The sequence below is a fragment of the Orbicella franksi genome, chromosome 1 (assembly GCF_964199315.1).
Source record: "Orbicella franksi chromosome 1, jaOrbFran1.1, whole genome shotgun sequence".
Lineage (NCBI taxonomy): Eukaryota > Metazoa > Cnidaria > Anthozoa > Scleractinia > Merulinidae > Orbicella > Orbicella franksi.
Genome location: NC_138145.1, coordinates 35,098,259 through 35,109,647, shown reverse-complemented (window position 1 = coordinate 35,109,647; position 11,389 = coordinate 35,098,259). Strand labels below are relative to the sequence as shown.

General features: G+C 40.0%; 1 protein-coding gene across 2 annotated transcripts in view; it reads right to left on the bottom strand.

Annotated features, from left to right (window-relative positions):
- The window catches only part of LOC145480530 (nephrocystin-1-like), a 196,033-nt gene that overhangs the window by 101,419 nt on the left and 83,225 nt on the right, over positions 1–11,389 (bottom strand). The window lies entirely within an intron of this gene.

The window sequence follows — 11,389 nt, the reverse complement described above, 5'->3', positions numbered from 1 at the left end:
GATATCTGGTGTCCCATAACACGTATTTTTTACCCTGAATAAACCATTTAAAGAAACCAAATTACCATTAACAGTTACAGTTTCTTCCCCGTCCTTCTAGCTATCGCTGGAACATTCAAGAATAACGTAACCACGTTGATTCTATGAATGTAAACAGTGGCTGAATAATCCATCATTTATCACGTCCGCTCTCGCAGCACTCCGGGGAAAGCCGCTGTAAGACTTGTCACGATACCTAGATATCTTCTCCCCAGCAAATAGCTGGTTTTCACATGACGTCACCAAAATTCGAACTACAAAACTATTGATCTTCCTGAGATTTTACTTAGATAATGTATAAGGGCAGCTGAAAACTAATATTCATACAAATTCTCGCCCCGAATGGGTTCTGGGTTTTGTGATACACTACGCTTGAATTTTTAGGCTTTTGCGTGACGCGGCATTTACATGACTGCCTAGAGAGCTGTCATGATGGTTAAAAAAGTGACTTATTTCGGGGAACTTGGCTATCTTAACAGTTCATGTCTTAGAGAAAGTATTATTTTAATGTTTTAGAGTTCCTCGAGGGATAAATTCACGCTTTTGTAGCAAAACTCAGTGACAGATGTTTCTGTTGGTTTCCGACCGCCATGCTGGTGCCCATACGGATGGGCACCAGCATGGCGTCTCCACACAAATCTCTATAAATTTGGGTAAAATATTTCTCCGCATATCTCGCATAAGAAAAATTGCTGGGACCAGAACTTTGGCGAGAATCTTTGCATACTTACCTTCTTTCATTTCCCAGATTCTGGACTTTATCTATTGACCGGTTTTGATTTTGATTTTGATCTATTTTGAATTGCGTGACACTGAAAACCAGCAATTACTACGAAAATAGCCCAATAACGAATAAAGCGATAGAAGCATCTCTATTTAGTAAATAACTTTCAGTTGTTTGCCCCGCAGAAATCACTGGAATGTTCTAGGAAGAAGTCAAAACCACTAATTGTGTAATGTTTGTTTTGGTGTGACGTCTGTAAGAAAACACCCTTTCCGTTATGGCTATCTTTAAAACTGAGAACGGGGAATCAGGGAATAGGAATGGAGAATGGGGAACGGGGAACGGGGAACGGGAAACGGGGAACGGGGAACGGGGAACGGGGAACGGGGAACGGGGAACGGGGAACGGGGAACGGGGAACGGGGAACGGGGAACGGGGAATCTTTAAAATGGGGAATCTTTAAAAGCGGGAATCTTTAAAATGGGGAATCTTTAAAAGCGGGAATCTTTAAAATGGGGAATCTTTAAAAGCGGGAATCTTTAAAATGGGGAATCTTTAAAAGCGGGAATCTTTAAAAGCGGGAATCTTTAAACTGGGGAATCTTTAAAAGCGGGAATCTTTAAAACGGGGAATCTTTAAAGTGGGGAATATTTAATAGCGTTAATCTTTTCCGAAAAGTGAACGAGAATCTCTCAGTTTCCCACCGGAAGTTATTTATTCTGTCTCATGTATCAACTCAACAGGTACAGAGACAGTTGTGGAATTTATTCATTGTAATTTTATTGCACGCTATTAAAGCACATCGGTTTAGCGGGATAATGGAGCGGTTCAAATCTCGATTCTCACTCTTTGAAATCCGCTAGACCGACCAAAGAATCGAACTGCCTGGATTTACCTTAACTCCGGACTGTGACGTTTAGTTTCGCAGCGATGGATATTTGTCGTAGCCTTATCATGTGCTAATGGAAGGACTTACGACTTAACGACAAATATATGGCAGGGAAAACACGTTTTTGGTTGTTTAATCGATAACTCAACAGTCCCCTAAATCTGGTTTTCACATGACGTCGCTAAAATTCAAACTACAAAACTATTAATCATCCTGAGATTTTACTTTCATGATGTGTAAGAGCAGCTGAAAACTAATAGTCATACAAGTTTTTGCTCCAAGTGGGTTCTTGGTTTTGTAATAGACTACGCTTGAATTTCTAAGCTTTTGCGTGACGCGGCAATTACATGACGGGCAAGAAAGCTGTCATGTTGGTTAAAAGAGTGACTTATTTCGGAGAATTTGGCTATCTGAACAGTTCATGTCTTAGAAAAAGTATTATTTTTGACATGTTTTTGAGTTCCTGAAGAGATAAATTCACGCTTTTGTAGCAAAACTCAGTGACAGATGTTTCTGTTGGTTTCCGGCCGCCATCCGGATGGGCGCCAGCATGGCGTCTCCATCAAAATCTCTATAAATTTGGGTAAAAAAATTCTCCGCATATCTTGCGTAAGAAACATTGCTGTGACCTGAATATTGGCGAAAGCCTTTGCATATTTACCTTCTTTCTCTTCAAGATTCTGGACTTTATCATTTGAACTGTTTTGATTTTGATTTTGATTTATTTTGAATGGCGTGACACTGAAAACCAGCAATCAAGTAATTCGATGCTCGATGCCCGAACGATGTGACGGCGAATTTCGCGTATAATCCGTCATTGCGTGATTAATGATATCTCTTTCTGCGCTATGCAGTCATGCGAAGACAATTACAAGTGCCCACTGCATTCACTTTAAAGAAGAAAGAATCGGTCGCTTTGAAGGTCTTCCACACTTTAAGTGGAATGATCTCGGCGAACAAGATGTGACAGGAGAAGGGTCGTTTGGAGCCGTTTTTATCACAAAAACCAGGAACAAGGACGGAAAGTCGAAACAGTGGTTGACAAGAAATCACCCGCTTTTAAAGATTCCCGCTTTTAAAGATTCCCCATTTTAAAGATTCCCGCTTTTAAAAATTCCCCATTTTAAAGATTCCCGCTTTTAAAGATTCCCCATTTAAAGATTCCCGCTTATAAAGATTCCCCATTTTAAAGATTCCCGCTTTTAAAGATTCCCCATTTTAAAGATTCCCGCTTTTAAAGATTCCCCATTTTAAAGATTCCCGCTTTTAAAGATTCCCCATTTTAAAGATTCCCGCTTTTAAAGATTCCCCATTTTAAAGATTCCCCGTTCCCCGTTCCCCATTCCTATTCCCTGATTCCCCGTTCTACGTTTTAAAGATAGCCGTTATGGAAAGCATATTATCACTCGTTTGACTGGCTTAAACTGAAACTGAAAACTACAGAAAAACGCGAAGGTCATCAATGATTATTACAGATGTTGAGATAGGCACTTTTTACGGATGACTTATCTACAATTGCTTCAGTCACGAAACCTTGATGCAATGTTGAATATTTGGATCATGTGTATTTTGTGCACCCCTCGACCGACATATCGACCGACACTCGACCGATGTATCGGTCGACATATCGACCGACACTCGGCCGATGTATCGGCCGAGATATGGGATCAGTTTTTGTTTCTGGGCAACCGACCTCGGTTCTGAAAAACTGTCCTCGGAAAAAAATCTGTCCTCGGTTACAGAATGTACGGTCGGTAAACTGTCCTCGGTTGGTGTCCACGTAACGTCCACGGTATTAACCGAGCCTGGGATTCACGAACCGACTTCATTTTATAAACCGTACAGGGTTGCCTTTATCCGACCTCGGTTTTGTGTTGTTTCATAACCGTGCTCGGTTTCCAGATTACGTCCATGGTGATAACCGCCGACCCTAGAGAATACACAAACCGTATTCGGTTTTGATTTTACATTAAACCGAGCTCGGTTGTATATGCATTCGTGGCCCAACTCGGTTTAATAATTGTCTTGACCGTACACGGTTTCCTTTTTTTTTTTTTTAAAAAAAAAAAAAAATTAAAGCGAGCTCGGTTTTGGACCGTGTCCCGGCGATCTGAGTTCATGGCCCTAGCCTAGTCCGGCTGTGTGATTTTTGACTGACCCCCCGCCCACCCCACTCCAAACCCTTCCACGTAGCGGTCCGGTTAGATGGTCTCTGACTGCATCTCCCCCACCCCCCCTTCCCCCCCAAAAAAACAGTAAAAAAACCTTGTTTTTCTATTAATTTCCATTTTCTTTAATAGTATTCACCCGAATTTTTCTTTTCTTCTAATTTTTACTCAGGTTGCAAAAAGAGGCCGGATGCATGATATGTTGGTCTTGCCTTATAAATTTGATGAAAGTAACGCGAAACTAACTTTAACTTTATTTATTTGTCTCGACCTATTTTATGTTATATTTTACCATTTGTAGGTCCATAAAGCACATGCCAGTTGTATAATTGATTTCGTTCGACTGAATTTTACAATCACACCTTTATAACAATTGATTTTCATGAATACACCCTTTTGCTAATGCTGGCTCAAGTCTCTTGTGGGGGCAAAATATGATCTATTTAATGAATTGATGAAGCCATTTTTGACCGAGTGATCACTTCTTGCCCCCACAAGGAAATGGAACTGGAAAATATTTACATTAGCAAATTGGCCTATTTAATCATCGATCAATTCAACGCATTGCTTCCTTTTTGATTTGCGTGTCATTAGTTTTTGTTTCTCTATTACTCCTAATTTTGCTAAAACAATAAATTTTCTTACGTACCTCTTTATCATTAATTTGTTTGAAATGTTGGAGACTGGAAGTTTCGTAATTTTTAGAAAAAAAAGGAATAAATCCAGTCGCATTCGCAGTCGCGTCGTCCTCACTGCTTAAGCTCCCAGTATTAGTCAACTCAACTGGAACCTCACAAATTTAACAAATTGGTCTCAGTTTTTTATGCGTTTGATGATAAATTGCGTCATAACACTGTCAAAGTGGTTCCCCAGTAAACGTTGACTATGTTATGACGAAATTTATCATCAATAAGAGGACAGACGCATAAAAAACTGACGTCATTTGTTTCGTACATTAACAAGACCCCAGAATGGTCAAATGCCGGGAATAAATTAGGGGAAAAGACGCCATTAACTTGTCCTAAACAAAGTGAATTTTATTCATAATGACGCGAACATTGTCAATAGCTTTTCGCCTTTTTTTGATTGGCAACTAAAAACAGTCCATAAAATTTCATTGGTTAAAAAGTTGGCAGTTTGACAGCTCGAAGCTGAACTTGAAAGCTTTCGTACATTAAAAGTTCATCCGTCTGTACTCTCATTGATGAAGAAAATGAGCCAATCTGAGCTCGAGAAATTGGACAGTTATTGTAAAAATTTAATTGTACGAAATTTAAACTTTCGATGGCTTGCCTTCGTATTATTATTTTTTTGGGGGTCCATTCCTTACATGACCGTGAAAGTTATGTCATTGTGATTGGCTGTGAGGAAGCCAATTTATCGTTCGCAATTTTCTCAGTCACATAATTAATGGGTAATCGTGAGAAAGCGTCTTGAATATGCTTACTTATATGTTTCAACTCTATTAAAAGGCCAAAATGGACAGTTACCGCTTAAAAGGGTTGAGCTGAATAGAGTTTAAAACAGTATAAAAGACCTTATCGGGACTTTGATCACTGGCCGCCTAATAGGGGTGGCCGTTTTTGTAGACTTAAAAATGATTTGAATGTAATTTGTTGTTTTAGTTAATTGTTACTTCTTAGGGATGAAAAAAAATTTCAAGGTAAGTCCATAAATCAAGATCTTGGTACTTCTAAGGGATTATGTTCAACTTTTTTTTTCACAAGCGACCCCGTTCTTTCTTATGAGATTCCCACCCGGGTGGTTTTTACCGTGCTTTGCAGTTAGTATAAGTTTAAAGTACCGGAATATCGGTTGGAAACTGTAGCGGGAAAATGGCAAGGAAATTGCGCATAATTACTTGATAGTTGCCCCCTCTCCACTGCCGCCACATTCTCTCGTCCAGGTAGGATTGTAGATCTTCTCTGCGCAGCCCCTTTCTCCTTTTCTGCCCCAGTTTCAGCTGACTCCACGCGGATTCCACCTCCTGTGTGTGCACCCCTGTTCGTGGATCCACAAAATTGTGAGCGTGCACAACAACTCGGTGCCTATTGACATGGGGCAAAAGTTGCAGTCTTCTGTATGCGCCCCAATCATCACTGTGCACTTCTGTACCTGGCAGAACGCATCTTTGAATGATGGGCAGAAGAGTTGCCGCATTCCTTCTAGCCACCACTTGGAAATAGCCTCTTGCGGGACTGTACTCGCATGAGACTATGCCAAACACCCACGAGTCACGAGCAGCCCTCCTTCCCCTGTTGTACTGCAAAGATATTAGAAATGTTACTTGATTATTTGTTTCTTATAAGGGCAATATTGCAAAAGATGGCATAGTTACTAAGCCAGAAAACAGCATCATAGCTGTCATTTTTTTATGTATTCTAGTAAACTGCGTATTATAGTACACTGTGAAATTTATTTTTGTTGGACTTAATTTTCGCGATTGGTTGAGTGTATAGACCATAAAAATGAGGTTACTTGAAACGCAAAATATGTCAATTAGAATATGTGGCCTTCAACCGTAAAATCTGTGACCTTATGAGTTGTCTATCGTACGTGTGCGGAGTTTAGCTCTACTAAAAGAGTTGAGACCATAAGAGTACATGGTCGCGTTGTTAAATTTACCAAATTACTCCCAGAATGATTCAGTACAGTACCGTTTTGAAATATAGCTTTGCAAACTATTCCATTCATTATTTTGACTCTTTCGAGAAATTTTGCAAATTTTCAAGATAATCATTTATCAAATATTTAAATCGAATTTTCGCGAAACTTTCCTCTTCGGAGGGTCCTGATGGGGAAAAATTGAGCTGGGATTCTGGTCTACTTCAGTACCCCCTCGGCAATTTTTACGATATTTTAAGTTTCCGCTCAAACAATTTACAAGGAGGAATTTAATTTCGTTTTGAAAAACATTAGCGAAGCAGAATTGGTTTCACAACGTCAAACCTCGGTAGTTCGAAGGCTGGATAACGCTATCCTTCGGATAAATCGCTATCCAGTGAATAGGCGTTAACTAAACAAACCACGCTATTCACTGGATAGTGATTTATCCAGTGGATAACGTTATCCACCTTTGGAACAGCCCGTACCCGATGCAATGTAATGATACAGATTAAACGATGCGCTCATTTCTTTTTGCATAGCGCTTACCTTTGCTTTGTGGTTAAATTTACTTTCGTCACATTTAACTACAGCACCCGGACCACCAAATGGTATTATTGGACGAGTCTGCAGGTCCATGGAGCACACATCTTGTAGACGTCTGCATATTCGTGAGACCAAACTTGCTCTCAAATTCAGGCTTCGCAAAATTCTTCTTTGCGAGTCATCCAGAATGAAGTAATAGATGACCTTGAGAAGCGTGACAAGTGGCACCTTTGGAAATTCAGCGAAGAAAGTATTGGTTCGTAAACTCCGTCGTTTTCTGCAACCACTGCATCGCCTGAAGAATATAGATGTTAACTGGTATCAAGGAAAAAGTTTTACACTTCAAAATCAAACTACAGAATCAGTAGAGTTGTCAATTTGTCAATGGTTTGTTAACTTTGACATCTCATCTGTGCGCATCTCAAAAACAACTTTTCCGCTTTCTTTTCGCCTTGGCCAAGGAGACATGCGACTCATGCAAGTCAGTTGGTGTTGCATTTTTAATTCAAAAGTTAATGGCGCGCTTACGTGTTATTTGTTGAAATCTTTTTTTATTTCGGCACAGTAAAAACTTTAAATTGGCTTTCTGTGTTTACGGATTTATTAAAGTACTAAAAAGAAAGCGTTCTTATTGTTTGTGGCTGATGTTCGATTTTCTTCAATTCAATTCGGTTAAATTTTCCAATACAGCACATCCATACTTTCTCGATACCTATTTTAAGCAGAGAGCTTCTGTGATATTAGTAGTTTTTTGCGTGGAAACTGTTCAGATACTCGATTTTCTTGACAAACTGTCACCGCGTAAATCCAAACACTGATTGTAACCCCAGTGCAAACAATGGGATTTGAGGGAAATACTCCCAAGAAAGCCTATGCGAAAATCGTCAATTTTGCTCCATACATTTACCACAATTTGTGAAAAGCAATTGCGTATGCGTCGTCTTTGCAACAATACATTATAACTGAGCTTTCGATGCAACTATCTAGCCTTATTTAAAAATCTGTGATGGACGGAGTTTTCCTTTTATAAAATATAATCCCGTGGTTGACCATTTTTTCTCAAGCTTCCGTCGGCTCGCGCGCTAATGAACAGATCCCGAAACTTTGCATCATCAGAGCGCGCACGGTAATGAAACGGCTGTATCAGGGATCCACCTTCACATTTAAGACAACTTTAAAAAGCACCCGTACTAGCTTAAGCAATTCTCAATCCTTATCCTTGCCTTATAATTGCATTTGGCCATATTTATGCAGATGGCAACTAACAGATATTCTGTGGTAGCATCTGTTACTCTCGTGTCATGCTCGCATTATTCGCCGTACTGCCACTTTAATATTACAAGCGAAGCAGCGCATTATATTGCGTGGAATGATCCATGGTGTGTCCAGGCCCTTACATTACGTTCTCACTTAACTAACAATAAGACCCAACTCATCTTGATTTAAAGTGCAAGCAAACGACAACGCTTAACTTACCACAGAAATCCATCTACATGGTTACCGGTCCTCTCTGTCAATTCCATTTCACGATTACACTGTGCGCATTGTAGAGGATCAGGTAGTAAATAGCATCTTTGAAGCCACTGTATCACATTCAATGGAGGTTCCCTTTCGAAGTCGTTGAGTTCGCTCAAGTTCATGTCGTTGTACTATCGAGCTCCGTGCGATTTGCCTCCACTATTGGCGTTTCAATTTTTAGCCACGCTGCCACACGCCCGCTTATGACCCTTCTATAGACCGAACTACTGGTCCCGAGGGACCAATCTCTTTTATCATTCCGAACCGACTCCACACTTTATTATTTCGATTTAGTTTTTAATTTAAAAAAGGCGTATGTTTTGCTCTTTTCACTTTTACTTGTGGCTGCCTTCACCTCTCAAACCCTGCTGTGAAATAAAAAACACATCGGTAACAAGACAAGACAGTCGCGCTTGTAAACTTAAAAAACAAAATAAAACAGTTAAATCTAAAACAAAAGAATACGATCGAAGCACAATGTCTCACCTCTTTGTTTTCCTTGCCTTCTGCGGCGTGTACGGAAATAATTTGCATGATAGATAACCAGCTGAATAAGTTCTCCTCCCTGACTATTCAGGGCTTGATTACGTGGCGAACTTCAGTCTGGTAAGCTTTGATAATAACTCTTCTAAAAAGGGGCTTTCGAGTTTTCAGCCTGGACTAAAATTGAAATTTGGAATTTGCAGTGAGCAGCTTTTTCCGCGAAAAGCTTTTCTGATTTTAGCTACTTCGTTGATGCAAATGATTTAAATACTTTTGGCCATCTTTATTTCTTTCTGCATAGTCATCCATAGGATGTGCACTTAGTTTTCTCTTACTATTTCGCGAATTTTCATGAATTTCACTCTGTTCATAAACTTAGTCCATGACTTTATTTTGTCCAAAAACATTCAAGCCCACCTGAAATTTTTCAGGAATATTCTAAATGCTTTAATGAAATCGATTTCTTGTGAGTGGTCAGTTACAGATTTGAGTTTCGTTCACTTCGTGGTTTACGTCACGCTCGATTTACAACGGGTTCTATTTAACAAATAAAGAAGCCTAAGCCATGTATTACACTGTGATAAAACACGACGGGCATTTGATAACACGAGGGAAATGTAGAAAAGACTCGCCTGCGGCTCGTGTTTTCTACTTTTCCGGCGTGTTCTCAAATGTCCAGAGTTTTTTATGAAAGTGTAATACACGGCTTACGCTTCTTCATTTGCTTTATGATATAGAGGTAATGTGGCAAAAAAAAAAAAAAAAAAAAACGCTTTTTCTATGTTTTATATTCTGATAAAACATGGGTTTTTGACCAATCAGAGCGCGCGCAGGGTCTTATCTATATTATAAAAATGTGCACGCATGCTAAAGGACAAAAGCCCAATAAGTAATCTGCGCGGGCTCCAAGGAAAACATCGGTGCTTTTCAATATTTTGTGACCTCACCATGAGCACAAAAAGCAAAACATCGCGAAACCCGAAAAAAGGACCAGGGTCTTTCATTACATTCACTTGAAGCAGAGCAGAAGTTTAAAAGATAGAACCTATCTATGTTTTTATATACATACATATTTTTTGCAGTTCTACCTATGCATGAGTATTTGGTATCGTTTCCACGCAGTTCAACCCACCTGCCTATTATGAAAAGATACCTCCTTCCCGGTACTGAAATACATATAGACGACTGGCAGGCACATGCAAGACTGCCCATTGTCTCTGCTCATCGTGTCGTGGTACACGCCCGTCACATTTCGTAGACCCAAGAACAGGTGTTCATACTCAGGAGGTTGAATCCTATTGGAGTCAACCTAAACTTGGTCAAAAGCGAAAGAAAGGACTTAGAAGGGAGGTCTTACAATCATACATCGACGAGAGAATGTGGCGTCAGAGAAGAGGAGGAAGTCATCGGTGCTTCATGCGATATTTTATTGCAATTGTCCCTCCACGTTTTCCTACCGATAACCCAGTGCTCTGATAAATTATAGTTATTATTTCCTTCTTAAGTTTGACCTCACGAAAGTTGTTTCTTTCTTACTCTACTCTTACTATCTAACTTGATTGAACATTATTGAGGCCCTGTTAGGGGTTTTAGGGATAAGGGATAACTGAGTAAATAATTATAGGGTTACGGGATGACTGAGCTAGTTTTAGGGATAACAAAACATTGCTTTGATTTCTCAATTGACACTTGTTTGGTCGCTTTTGCCAATGATCTGCATCACCGGCGACCGGTGACTAACAGTAACGGGTCATTTATCAGTCCAAATTCAAGCAAGATGGGTCAAATGTAGATTTGCTCCCAGGGTCTTTTATTCGGTCAACCACTGACCTCATGGCGCACGTGTAACACGGGCATCACATGATCACTCATCACTGAGAGCCCAAAGGGGGGGACCGCTGAATGTTAGTTTTTAACCGAAAATCCTCCCAACCCCCCTCCCAGACGATAAATAATGACCTGTCCCTTATCTTTTAAGAAACGGATCACTTAACACTTTAAAATTGTCACCTAAATTCCCAAGATAAGTAATTTGGGGGATAACAATCTCGGTAATTGTCAGGTGAAGGGATACCAGCCCATGGAATTTTAGGGAAAAGGGAATACTACGCCTCCCGCCTCCCTAACAGGGCCTCGTTAATTAGAAGCTTGACGATGTACAACGTAGATGTCCATACATTGGGATCTCCCAATGGGATCGAGGAGTCAATTTCGAATTTGCATTTGATGTTCGGAGAAGCTGAAGTTCGGAACTTTTTAGTCATGCAAGTTCTGCTTCAATGCGTATGCCCGTTGCTTTTCAATTGGTGACTTTAAGGGACCGTTCATTTATTTTTCATTACCCTCTGCTTTCACTGTCAGTCATAGCCCCATTACTTGTCTAGACTTGTTTGTAAGAGAGATATCTCTCCAACAATA